The sequence below is a fragment of the Pinus tabuliformis genome, chromosome 9 (assembly GCF_031772625.1).
Source record: "Pinus tabuliformis cultivar Carrire ecotype Pingquan chromosome 9, CPIR1, whole genome shotgun sequence".
NCBI lineage: Eukaryota > Viridiplantae > Streptophyta > Pinopsida > Pinales > Pinaceae > Pinus > Pinus tabuliformis.
Window position 1 is genome coordinate 873885401 of NC_142307.1, and position 13966 is coordinate 873899366.

Genomic DNA, 13966 nt, shown 5'->3' on the forward strand with positions numbered 1-13966 from the left:
CGCCTTCCCTTGCATGAAAGTGCATGTACACGTATATGCTCCTTTTGGTTAGCTAACCCGCGTGTATACGTAGCTTTATCAAGGGGAACTTATGTATATCTCTTTTTCTTCATTCTGTGAGCCTGAAATATGATCTGTCATCTTAGTAGGTTGCCATCAAGGACAACACCTGTATCATAATGCCAACAATCTCCCCTTTTGGACTTGATGGAAAAGTTAACTTTCCATACTAAGAACTGTCATCTTAATTAGTTGTCATTGTTCATTACATCTGAACTAATTCCTTTGAGTTGCCCTACATCCCATGTATTCTGTCACATCTGATCTCTCTTCTGTAGATTCATCTAGTTATATATAAGTGAGATGTTTAGCTACAAGTGGGTTGCCATCAAGTACAACACATGCATCATAATGCTAACAATCTCCCCCTTTGGACTTGATGGCAACAACCATACCAAGTCACTCCCCCCCTTTGACATTAAGGGCAAAGGGAAGACCAAGATATTCTCTTCCTTGATATACATTTCACTGTCCATACTCCCCCTGAGTACCCGCTGAAATCTCTGATTGAGCTCCCCCTTTGTATATTCCAAGGTGTACCAATATGTCCATCTTCCCTCTGAGTACATTCTGAAATCTCTGCTTTGCTGAAGTGTGATGTTCATGCTCCCCCTGACTGTAAGCAAGGTCTGCAAAAAGATGTTCTGCAAGAAGAACATGACTCTATACATCATAAATGGCCTTCCTATCACCAAAGACTCATACATACATCCATCTCCCAACCATATGGGGATACATCAGATACCAATAGTTTATACATGACTGAAATATTACATCATAGTGGGGGTACAAATTACATCATATGACCAAAATGGATTCATCTAAAATAGATAGAGACAAACTATTACATCATGAGTCTTGATATGACCTTTACATTGAATGATATATATGACATTTATAGCAGAGACCAAATATCTAAACAGGACCATGATAGTCATCAACAACTATCATACACACTGTATGATCTACTCCATTCTATCAACAGCCTCCAGACCAACAACCTATATTTGTTCATTAGTGTATAAGTCATCAACTTGTCTGCATATAGATATCAACTCATCCTTTTGAACATTATCATAGCCTTCCATGAATGACTTCTGCATATGACATACAAAATCATTAACATTATATCATATGTGAAAAACACCATAGCCATCTCATCAACCCATAATTTGCATACTAGATCTCATACTTTATCAGATATTCAAGACTTTCTAAGTGCCTTTGCCTAATGATCTTCTCCTCCTTTTATAGTCTTAGGCCTTACTAAATACCATGGTCCAAAACCACTTAGAACCAATACCTTGTACTAAATACGTGGGGTCAATACGTCAAACAAGATACCTTGGACCAATACCATGGATCACAATACCATGGTCCAAATACCACGGACCAAAACCCAATGTACGCACCTTCCCTTGCATGAAAGTGCCTGTATACGTATACACACCTTTTGGTTAGCTAACCTACATGTATATGTGGCTTTATCAAGGGGAACCTGCGTATATCTCTTTTTCTTCATTCTATGAGCCTGAACTGTGATCTGTCATCTTAGTAAGTTGCCATCAAGGACAACAGCTATGTCATAATGCCAACAATCTCCCCCTTTGGACTTGATGGCAAAGTTAGCTTGCCATACTGAGAACTATCATCTTAATGAGTTGTCATTGTTCATTACATCTGAATTGATTCCTTTGAGTTGCCCTGCATCCCATGTATTCTGTCACATCTGATCTCTCTTCTATAGATTCATCTTGTTATATATAAGTGAGATGTTCTGCTAAAAGTGGGTTGCCATCAAGTACAACACATGCATCATAATGGCAACACCTCTCATACACCTTCCTTGGCTCACTGCATCAGTCACACCCTTGCTGCTGATAGAGCTATTCTACTGGCCTGTGTGCGACACCTCAATCAAGGCATTACCTTAAGACCCACTGCTGGGAATCCTACACCAAATGGTCTGAGGTCTATTTAGGACTTCTTACCGGGGAGATCCCCTTGACATGTTGGCAGGTCCAACATTGTCAACATATATGTAATCTTCAAGACTGGAGCATTGGTAAGAAGATTATTCAACTGATCAAAACTAGCTACACACTTTGTTGTCCATTCAAACTTCTGTCGTTTCCTCTACGAAGATGTGATAGGATAACCAATATTAGAGAAGTTACCAATGAACCACCTGTAATAACCTGCTAGTCCCATGAATGATCTGACTTCATCCACATGCTTTGGAGTTGGCCACTCCATGATAGCCTTAATATTTTATGATCCGTGATTATCCCTTCCTTACAAAAAACATGTCCCAAGTAATGAATCTAAGTCTAAAAGAAGCTACACTTGTTGAGCTTGGCATACACCTGATTCTCTCTCAATAATCTCAATACTGCTTCGAGGTTCTCTGCACACTGCTCCTCATTCTTTGAATATACAAATATATCATCAACAAATACTATCACAAACTTATCCAGGTAAGGTCACAACATATTTTTAATCAAACACATAAAGGTGGTTGGAGCATTGATAAGACCAAAAGGAATAACCACAAACTCATAGTGCCCATACCTTATACAGAGTGTTGTCCAGTAGATGTCTTCTTTTTTGATGTGCACCTGATGATATCCCGATATTAGATAAATTATCAAAAATAATGTTGCTCGCTTTAGTTGATCAAACAAATAATCAATCGAAGGCAATGGGTACATGTCATTGATATTCACCTTGTTCAAATGCCTATAATCAATGCATAATCTGAGAGTACCATCCTTCTTCTTTACAAAAAACGCCGGTGCACCCCAAGGTGACACACTTGGTCTTATGTATCCCTTATCAAGCATCTCTTTATGTTGCAACTTCAATTCCACCAACTCTGGAGTGCTCACCCTATATGGTGCCATAGATGCTGGTGTTGTTTCTAGTACCAATTAAATATAGAAATACACCTCTCTATGAGGTGGAAACTCTGGAATCTCTGCAGTAAACACATCATGAAACTGTTGCCAGACAATATACTTCCTTAGGAATTCATCATCCTCAACATCCTTCCATTTGTCACTGGAAATATTAACTACAAACAATACACACCCTTTCCTATAGTTGCACTTATGTTGCATAGCTATAACCATTCTCACTGAGGTAGTATTCTTCTTTCCCTGCAGGACTCTCTTTTCTCCATCATCATCCAGGAACTCAATGGCCTTATCATAGTAATCTACCTTGGTCTTATGAATAAACAACTACTCCATGCCTAAAATCAGGCTAGATGAAGGCAAAGGAAGTACATTTAGGTGTTCTGATGTAGGTATGCCATTAAGTTCAAATGTAAAAGATCTCACCTAATGGTGACCTCTTCTTTTTGTCCCTATATATAACTGCACCAACCAAGATTTTGCATGCACTTCTTTATTCAAACAACATTTATCCATGAAGTCACGACTAATATAGCTATAGTTAGATCTAGGAAAAATAAAAATGGAAAAAACTTGACCATGAAGATTACCTTCCATCTCAATAATAGATTTCTAATAGTCTACCTACTTGTTATCAAGTTTTTCATATATTCAGGGAATGCTCTAACGAATATAGGCAATTGTTTGTGCCCTGTGGGTGTTGTATATTTGTGGCTTGCCACACCGATACAGTGGAGAATCCTTCTTGTGATGATCTTTACCACAAATCCAATACTTCAATGGTTCCATGCCACTACCTTTATTTTGTTTCTCTCCAGGCTGAGAACAATGACGTTTCTTAGCTACATTAAACTTCTTATTAGGGGCTGCATTTTCCTTCTCACCTACATCCTTAGATCATCCTCACTTCTTGGGTCATTTTCATTTTTTCTTCTCATTACCTTTATAGTAACAATTAAACTCACGCTTACACTTTTATTTCTCATAATGATGATTTAACTTCCTGATAGCTTCCTGTAATTGTAGAGGCTCATAAAACTCAATCATGTCTCTAAATAAAAATGGAAATCCATTTATTAATCTTTTGATATTCACTTTCTTATCCTTCATATAAGGCACATAGCTTAATAGCTCTAGAGATTTTGTTGTGTACTTTTCATCCGTCATGGGACCCATCCTGAGCTAATAAAACTCCTTAGCCTTTCCATAATAAATCTCTCAAAAAGACAATTCTTCTTGAAGAGTCTTTCAAACTCACCCCAAGTCAACTTGTCTTCTATGATGCCTCTGAAATTCTTAATATCTTTCCACTAGATATCTAATTTTCCTTTGAGCTTGAAGGTTTCTATATTAGCTTTCATGTTCTCTGAATAATCATGCAGTCTGAAAAAATTTCTCATCCCAAGCAGCCATGCTTCTGCCTCTTCTTATTTCATCATTTCCCCATCAAAAGTAGGAGGCTTGGATTTCTTGAATTCCTATGGAAAGTACACACTACTCCTATGATGTTGGTAGAGATGGTGATGATGTCTTCTAGAAGAAGAGAAATAATAAAACCCATGCATACTAGTCCTTTTCTTAGGTGGATCCAAGAGTCTACAACTCTTCACTATATCATAATTTTCCATCTTGTACCTTCTTTGAGACTTGCTACCATCAACCACATTAGTCTTTTCTTTGTTCCTATCACCGTGATTGATTCCCATTCATCCCTGCTTTTGCAGGTCTGAAAGGATCTAGAGAATTGCTGCATTAACCTCGACTTAATTTTCTTGAGCCTTTATAAGTTTTTCCTGTGCCTCAGTCAACCTGTTATTGTCTACATTATCTATTATAACCTTTTCCCTCAAACTCTAGTTGATGGTGCTAGACCCGCCAACATTAAGGGGATCACCCTAGTATGAAGTCCCAACTAGACCTCACATTGTTTGGTGTGGGAGTCCCATCCGGTATGACGACCCGGTTTCCATTATCTTAAGGATTTACCTCAACTCTTTCTTGCCTACGCAGGAGAGTGATTTTCTTTGTTTTTGAGAAGTGAGGTTTGCGTGTCTGGTGATTTCTAGTGTCACTTATGTCAATGGCTCTTTCACTGTAGAGGGAGAGGGTGGGATTGAGTCCTAAGTTGGTTGGGAGGAGGCACCAACTCTGTTAGGAACACACAACACAACACGACATGCATAGCTTCAAGAAGGAAAGTCCACACGAATGTGGAAGTCACAACACACAAGGAATGATAACACGTACAACACTCAATGGATGAGTCCGCGTGAGTGCAACGGTTGTTATAGCAAGTTTTATGTGAAAGATTTGTCTTATGTCTTGGGAGGTAGCCACCATGGGTAGGACAACATTAACAACATATACAACACATTTTCATTAATACATATGTATTACAACAAGTGAATGAGTTCAAGTGTTAAATACAGGTTAAAGAAACATGCATTATAAGTGTTCAAAATTAGTCTGAAAATAGTTACAATACATGTGTGGAAATGTGTTGGCATGTTAGCAGGATTATGAATTAAGCGAAAGTTCCAAGACACATTGTTACACCATACATCACTAATCCCATCGGTAGGGCATTGGAGCCACTACTTACTCCTCAAAGAAAAGACTACATATTCTCGAAGTTATGTGGGAGGAGATGAGGTGAAATGTCCTTTGTATGTACAAATGAGGGGGTATTTATAGCCAAGGTTGAAACTGACCCTTGTGGTTGTTTGACTACCCTCATGAATATTTGACTTACATGACTTTTTGACTTTACATGACTCTTCATACAACAAGTGGGTTTCTTGGAATTCCATGTTACATTACATTGATTGACAGTAGTATGACATGACTCGACATGATAGTGTTGGTACATTCGTGTTGCTATTGGTGTGCATATCAAGTTGCAGTGCTGTTGGGTGATGGATGTCCTCATGGTGGGTCACAGCTTCACCTCCACATGAGAAAGTGCATAGAGTCTTCAATGGTCGTTGGTTCGCTTGAAGTTGCATTCAAACATTTCTCCTTTCTTGTATGTTGGTAAGCTTGATAGGTTCATCCATCAGTTAATGGTGCATGTTCATCCATCCATCTGTCCATGAACACATCTTGCATGTTTGCACATCTGTCCGTCCACGAGCACATCTTTGCATGATCATCTGTCCACGAGCACATCTCTCTACATGTGTCATCTGTTCATCCATTGGAGAACCTGTCCTTCTGCATGTGCTCCCATTGTTCATCCCATATGTCATCATACAATGTTTGTTTGTGTACCTGTGTCTGTAGTCACTCATGATTAGACGACATCAAATCCATAAATTGCCTAGGTTACCATGATGCATGATCATTTACGATGCAGGTGAAAAAGAGAGGTTACAAGGTTGTGATCCGGGATGGAGGCTTTAGAAACTGCTCCTAAAAACTACGTAGGAGTGGCTAGGTGATGAAGATGGGAAATCTGGATTGACAATGATTGTCTGTGGGGTCTGGCTCAGCTGGAATACAAAAGTGTATAGTTTTTGGGAGGAACAGTCTGGGCTGTGGGAAGGTTGGGAAGGAAAAATCTGTGCAGTTTCCAGAATGAGCGAGCAGCAGGAGCTTGGAAACTAAAAGTACTCAATTCCCGGAGGTAACTATCAGCTTCCTATTGGGTCACTAACAGCAAAAACTACACAATTCATGAGAGGAACTGGCAGTAAGCTGATGGGAGGTTGGCAAAAAAACCTATGGAGTTCCTGGAGGGGAGTGGGAGTTAGCTGCTGGAGCTTGGCAGCAAAACTATGCAATTCCTCGAGGAAAGTGGCAGTCGGCTGCTGGGAGCTACTAGTGGGAAAAACTGCGTTGATGCCGGGAGACTGGCCTGCTAATCACCTCTGTACAGTTTCTGAGCTGAGCGCACTACTGGGAAGTAGAGGTCTTGCTCATGAAATATGTGTAGTTTTCCAGGTGAGCATCCGGTCAATTGACTGAAGGGATGACTGGAAAAAATACGCAATTTTCTGAGGGAGACAGGGATGGAAACTAGGTGTTTTTTTGGCCTGTCTGTATAGTTTTCTCAGTGAGTGGAGTGGGCAAGGTCTGTAGCCTCTACGAAATTTTTGAGGGGATTCAGTTCCGTGGTGGCTAATGAGTAAAACTCACCATTTGACTAGCATGAATGTTGATTGATCTTCCTGCGGGCAGCATAGCTTGAAACGGCTTGCTTGGTGCTTCTACCCTATTCTAGGTGACAGTCGATCGAGTCGATGACAAGAGGATGGTCTAACTGTTAGAGGGGAGTCTGGTCTTTAGCACTTTATCAAAATGACTAAGTGTATGAATGAGTGAAAGATGCATATTTGATCCTGCAAACACACACTTACATGACTCAATGATGAGATGACTCAAACCATCCAGACACACATGTTCAACATGACTTACCAACAGTGTAAGAGACAAGCGTGACAATTGTGACTGATCATTGGTCGACCATGATGACGCTTGCATCATAGTGTATGTGGCTTCGTGTGTTAGTGCAACAAATGTTTACATAGTGAACAAAACAAGTACACACGAAGCAAAGACTTTGACCATGACGAGAACATGGTCGCAAGCATGACATTGACCTCAACATGCAAAAGCCTGGGTGAAATGATCAATAAAAGTGGGTGTGAAGACTCACACGAGCTCACGAAATGAACCCAAGTGTGTGCAATCATCAAGTGAAACTCTCAATGGAGGCTTCGGAATTGGATGTAGGCCAAAATTTTGGAGGGTGATTGTGGCCGCTACAACACTTGGCGACACATTGGTAGAACTCCAACTTCTCTATTTTGGTTCATTGCTAGCATAGGGTGTTAGTCTTTTGGGGAGTATTCAATAGATGTGTGGGTTACTTCAGCTTCCCCACTTACCTAGTGGACATACATGGTTCACCTTTTTCCAACTCAGTAAAAAACACTCAAAAGTGCGGCTTGATCACAATGTTTTGAATATCAGGAAGGGTAGTTTAGCTTGTGAGTTGAAGATTTTCAGAGTGTAAGTTTTCATCTCTCATGTTGCTCCGCTACCAGCAGGCTTGGAAATTACCTCGGTGGAGTCACGCAGGAACACATGCATTGGTCCACTGCCAGCGAGCCTAGTTAGTGCGCCAATGGAGTTGCATGCTTCACCTCTTTGTGCAGGAAGCCTTTCTCTTCTTTCGCCTTTATATTTTTTCAAGAGGACTGTGCATAGGCACTTATTTATTTTTGGGGTGGAAGAGGGATCCCAACTTATTGAGAGTAAAAGAGGTTGTTCCTTCATAGAAGCATGTAAGACCTATGACATAGGTTTTCTCGTTTATATTTTCCCCTTCTCCGTTTCTACTAGTTGGATGAGCTTGAACACACAAAGCAGAATGCTGAGTACAGGCATGGGGCTTCCCAGTGTGGACACAGGTTCATGGTTGGACCAAAACTTCCCTTGTAGACGGTTCATATTTTCTATCAAGACTTCATCAGCTGAAGGTTATAACCAAGCACAGAGAAGATAGACACAAGACTGGCCAAGTGTTGTAGGGTCACAAGTCTATTCAAATCTCAGCCACATACTCTATTCAAAAGCTAGAACGCAGTAGTTGGCAACACTTATTTCTAGAAACAAAAATAGTAAGGTATTAAGAAAACCAAACAAAGGAAAACAAAAATAGCAAGCAATGCAAAAAAAGTGAAAACAACAACAAGCAAGTGAAGCAACCAAGTCAGCAAGCAAACAAACATGTAAACCAGAAATAAAAGACAAGCGAAAAAGCAAACACTACTCCTACTCCTACGTTAAATGATCGGGGTTACGTGAAATGGAATTTCCAGTGAAGCCACCATAGGTGTGACCATCTTGCAGACACAAAAATATGAGTGATTAAAATAGATAAAAAATAGTGTGCAGAAGAAAATGAAAAAACTTGAAAAACTTGCATAGGAGAGAGAAGGTCTCTCCCGTGGGTAGAAGAATGTGTCACAACCACCCAACACACATGATTACCTCTTCGATGACTATTGTTTTTCAAAAAATCTTGGAGACCTCTTATGAGTGTGTGTTGTTCTACACCAAGTTTCTTAGTGAGTGCAAGGAAGGACTGAAGCTTGTTACCTACAACATGACTCACCAAGTAAGATTATTCCAGCCATTCAATAATTGGATCATAAAATTCATGATGGATTTTTTGAAAGATGCGTGATCTTTGAGAAGATGGATTCCTCATTTGAGAGAGGGGATCAGAATGGGAATCTAATACAGATAGATAGATTTGGTCATTCTCGTTAGTCATGTCAAGACGGTGAGGGCCTTCCATAGCCATTAGTGCAGGCCGAGGTGCCTCACTTGCTTGAAGAAATGTAAGAATAAAGATGTTACACGGTGAAAATCATAGTGTGTGAAGTGACTGTCATTGGATGTAATGTTGGGAAAATGATAAACTGTATGACAACCACCCAAGGTAGAAGAAAAATCAGAATAGTCGGTCGAGATGGAAGATTCCTAGTTTGACATGAACAAATAAAATTTTTGAACAATCATGTGAACACTGTGAATGAGGGAACCAAGTTCACTGTCCACTAGACATGGTAGAACACGCACCTACAATTGGTGAAAAGGTGGGTAGGCATCATGGTAATCACAAAAATGTAGAAAGGATGCCAGCACTGTGAATGTGTGAAACCAGTTGGGGTGTGGTGAAATGGGAGTAACTTGATTCGCGCAATAGGTTTTGCACTTGTCATCACACATGGAGATTGCTAGTGTGATGAGCGGGTAGATTTGACGTGAAAAATTTGATAAAAGACCAAGGAGTTGATTACAAGAGAGAACATCTGATAAGTATGATTCCAAATAAATATAGTCTTTGTGATGATCAAATTTTTTGTCCCATGATCAAATGAGGGACGAACACTTCCAACCCAGATTAGATGTAAGAGAGGTGCATGAAGATGGGCATGCTATAACAGACTCATGGATTCGATCATTAATTAAAATATGAAATTTTGAAATATCACACCCATAATAGTAAATATGCTTTACACATGGATCCATGTCAAGTGCAACCATGCAGATATACAGATTGTGCATGAGAAATGAGATCTAATTTGTTTTGGCAGGCTTACTAGAGTTGTGAGGTCCTAACATAACCATCAATGGATGTTGAAGTGCCTCGACTCCCTGGCATGTCCTGGAACTCTCTAGAATTAAAAAATTTCATTTTGAGATGTGAACCAAATTATGCATGGCTTGAGGATGGATGTTGTTACTAATTTCAAAACTACTCTCAAGATGACAACCATCTCTGTCACAGGCCTCATCAAAATTTATAGCAAGCTGACTTGACAAGCTATCTTCATGCAACACACAAGATGATGACTAGTGGGAAGAGTCTTATGTGTTGAGACTATTTTTATCGCGGACAACCTCATTTCCTTCTGTCAATTGAGGAGATAGCTCATGGAATGAAGAAGCAAAAGAATGTGGAATATCTTCGATGCATGTTGATGCACTATGAATGATAGGACACATGGGAAAGTGAGGTGCAGAGGAAGCTTCGATATGGATGTCTTCTTTGACTGGTACACATTCCAGACCTATTTTAGAGTGTACATGAGATGACAATAGATCATATGATGTTCTTGGGTGTTCATCATAACTTACAGAAGCATGGTAGTGATGACAGCCCAAGACTGGAGGTTGATCGATAGAATTGATTGTACATGATGTTTCACTAAGATTCGCGGATTGAGAATTGATCAAGAATGGAGGCTTAATGTTTTGAGATAAATTGATTATGTCTTCACCATCCTGCTCTTCCATTTGTATGATGAGACTGCCTTACACATGACTGCCACTTGAGCCAGCAGCTCAAGAATCAAGAGAGTGCGTGCAGCTAGCTTGTCAAGGAGATCGCTCAAGCAAGTCATGGTGCAAGGAATCATGGCTTGTAGATGATGGAAGATGGCAGAGATGCAGATTAGACTCAACACTTAGGTTATGAATGGTGATGTTCTCTTGCGGAATGGAGGGATGAGTTTTCACCATAGGCTTTCTGAACCATTCTGGAATTTCCTCTGTTGGGGTGGAAGATAATCGAGTAGATGGGTTGGGAACATGCTACACAGATTTCTTAGGTTTGAAACCGCTGCAAGGGGGTACCCGGTGCACATATTTCTTAGATTTGTGGTTGCTGTGAGGGGGAACCCTCTTCAGGACATGAAGTGTATCATGATCTACAAGAGTCTAGGAGCAAGGAGAATCAGGAGGTTCACCATTTTGGGAGACATGAACAAAGTGTTTCAACTCTTGGCTCATGAAGTCAAGGTCCACAAACCATTCAGGAATTTCATGACACAGGTGAAGGAAGTGGGTAGCAAAGTCCTCAACTAATTCACTAGGCTTCATTCTTAAATGAGAGATTCTTTCATAGACATCTTGGTGGTCACACTCATCGAGGGTTTGATGGAGCTCCTTGAGGAAAGTGAGAAGAGAATGGACAGAAGAATGTAGCAGGGTATGACACCACCAATTAGCATGACCTTCAAGGGTGAGGAAGAAGAGTACGCAAACAAGCTCATCACTATCGATTTCATGAGATTCACATAATGAAGAAAATCATAAATGTGCTCAGTTATGGATGTTCTCTCCTCACCGTCAAATTTTAACAAGGACAAGTGATTGAGAATCTCATCTAGGATTGATAACTGATTAAGGGAGAAATGAGAGAAATACCTCAGGAGCATGAATTGTGTATTATTCATTAGGTAAGAGATTCAACCTAGATTTACAGGCTCAACTTTTTATCTGGCCCTCCTTCTAGTGCCAAAAATGTTGACATGTTGGATCCGCCAACATTCAAGGATCACCTCGATATGAAGTCCCAACTAGACCTCACACAGTTTGGTGTGGGAGTCCCATTTGATATGATGGCCCGGTTTCCATTATCTTAAGGATTTGCCTCAACTCTTGCTTGTTAGCACAAGAGAGTTGTTTTCTTTGTCTTCGAGAAGTGAGTTTCATGTCCCTAGTGATTGCTAGTGTCACTTGTGTCAATGGTTCTTTCACTGTAGAGGGAGAGGGTGGGAGTGAGTCCCAAGTTAGTTGGGAGGAATCCCCAACTCTATTAGGAATAAACAACACAACAGGACGTGCACTGCTTCCAGAAGAACAGTCCACATGGATGCGGAAGTCACAACACATAAGGAAGGATAACGTGTATAACACTCAACAGATGAGTCTACGCAAGTGCATTGATTATTATAGAAAAATTTATGTGAAAGGTTTGTCTAATGTCCGGGGAGGTTTCCACAATAGGCAGGACAACGTTAACAGCATATAAAAACACATTTCCATTAATAGATATGTATTACAACAAGTGAATGAGTTAAAGTGTTAAACACAGGTTAAAGAAACATGCATTACAAGTGTTCAAGATTAGTCTTACAACAGTTACAATACGTGTGTGAAAACGTGCTAGCATGTTAGCAGGCTTCTGAATGAAGCGAAAGTTCCAAGACACATCATTACACCATACATCATTAACCCTGTGGGCGGGGTGTTGGAGCCACTAGTTACTCCTTAAAGAAAAGATTACACACTCTCGCGGCTATGTGGGAGGAGCTGACGTGAAAAGTATTTTGCATGTACAAATGAGGGGATATTTATAGCCAAGGGTGAAACTAACCCTTGTGGCTGTTCGACTATCCTCATGATTGTTTGACTTATATGACTTTTCAACATTACATGAATCTTCATACAACAAGTGGGTCTCGTGGACTTCCATGTTACATTACATTGATTGACAGTATGGCCCACAGTAGAGATGTGGACGACATGACTCATGACATGGCTCAACATGACAATGCTGGTACATTCATGCTACTGCTGGTGTGCATGTGGAGCTATAGTGTTGTTGGGTGATGGATTTCCTCATGGTGGGTCATAGCTTCACCTCCGCATGGCAAAGTGCATGGAGTCTTCGATGGTCATTGGTTTTCTTGACGTTGCATTCACACATTTCTCCTTGCTTGTATGTTGGTAAGATTTACATGTTCATCCATTCGCGAAAGGTGCATGTTTGTCCATTTGCAAAAGGTGCATGTTCATCCATCCATCCATATGTGAACACATCTTTCATGTTTTTTTGTCTGTCCGTCTGTGAACACATATTTGCATGTTCATCTGTTTGCGATCACATCTCTTTGCATGCATCGTATGTTCATCCATTGGTGAACCTATCCTTCTGCATCTGCTCCCTTTATTCATCCCATCTGTCATCATGCCATGTTTGTTTGTGTACCTGTGTCTGCAGTCATTCATGATGAGACGACATCAAATCCATAAACCACCTTGTCTACCATGATGCATGATCATTTTATATGCAGTTGACTACGAGAGGTGAGAAGGTTGTGAGGCGGGATGGAGCCTCCGGGGACTGTTGATGAAAACTGTGTAGGAGTCACTGGGTGATGAAGATGGGCAATCTAGATTGATAGTGACTATTTGCAGGGTATGGCTCAGTTGGAGAACAAAACTGCGGAGTTTTTGGGAGGAACAGTCTAGGCTGCGGGAAGGCTGTGGAGGAAAAATATACGTAGTTTCCGGATGAGTGAACAGCGGGAGCTTGGCAGCCAAAACTTCACAATTCTTGGAGGGAACTGTTAGCTGGCTAATGGGTCACTGGCAACAAAAATTGTATAATTCCTGAGGGGAACTAGCAGTTAGATACCAGGATATTGGCAGTAAAAACTACGCGATTCTTGGAGGGAACTAGTAGTCAGTTGCTCAAGCTTCGCATAAAAAATTGTGCAATTCCTGGAGGGAACTAGTAGTCGGTTGATGGGAGCTGTTAGTAGCAAAAACTGCGCTGATACTGGGAACTTGGACTACTGATCACCTCACTGTAGTTTCTGAGTTGAGTAGACTGCTGGGTAGCAGAAGGCTTGCTCATGAAAGCTGCGCAGTTTTCCAGGTGAGTAGCCGGTCGACTGACTGGAGGG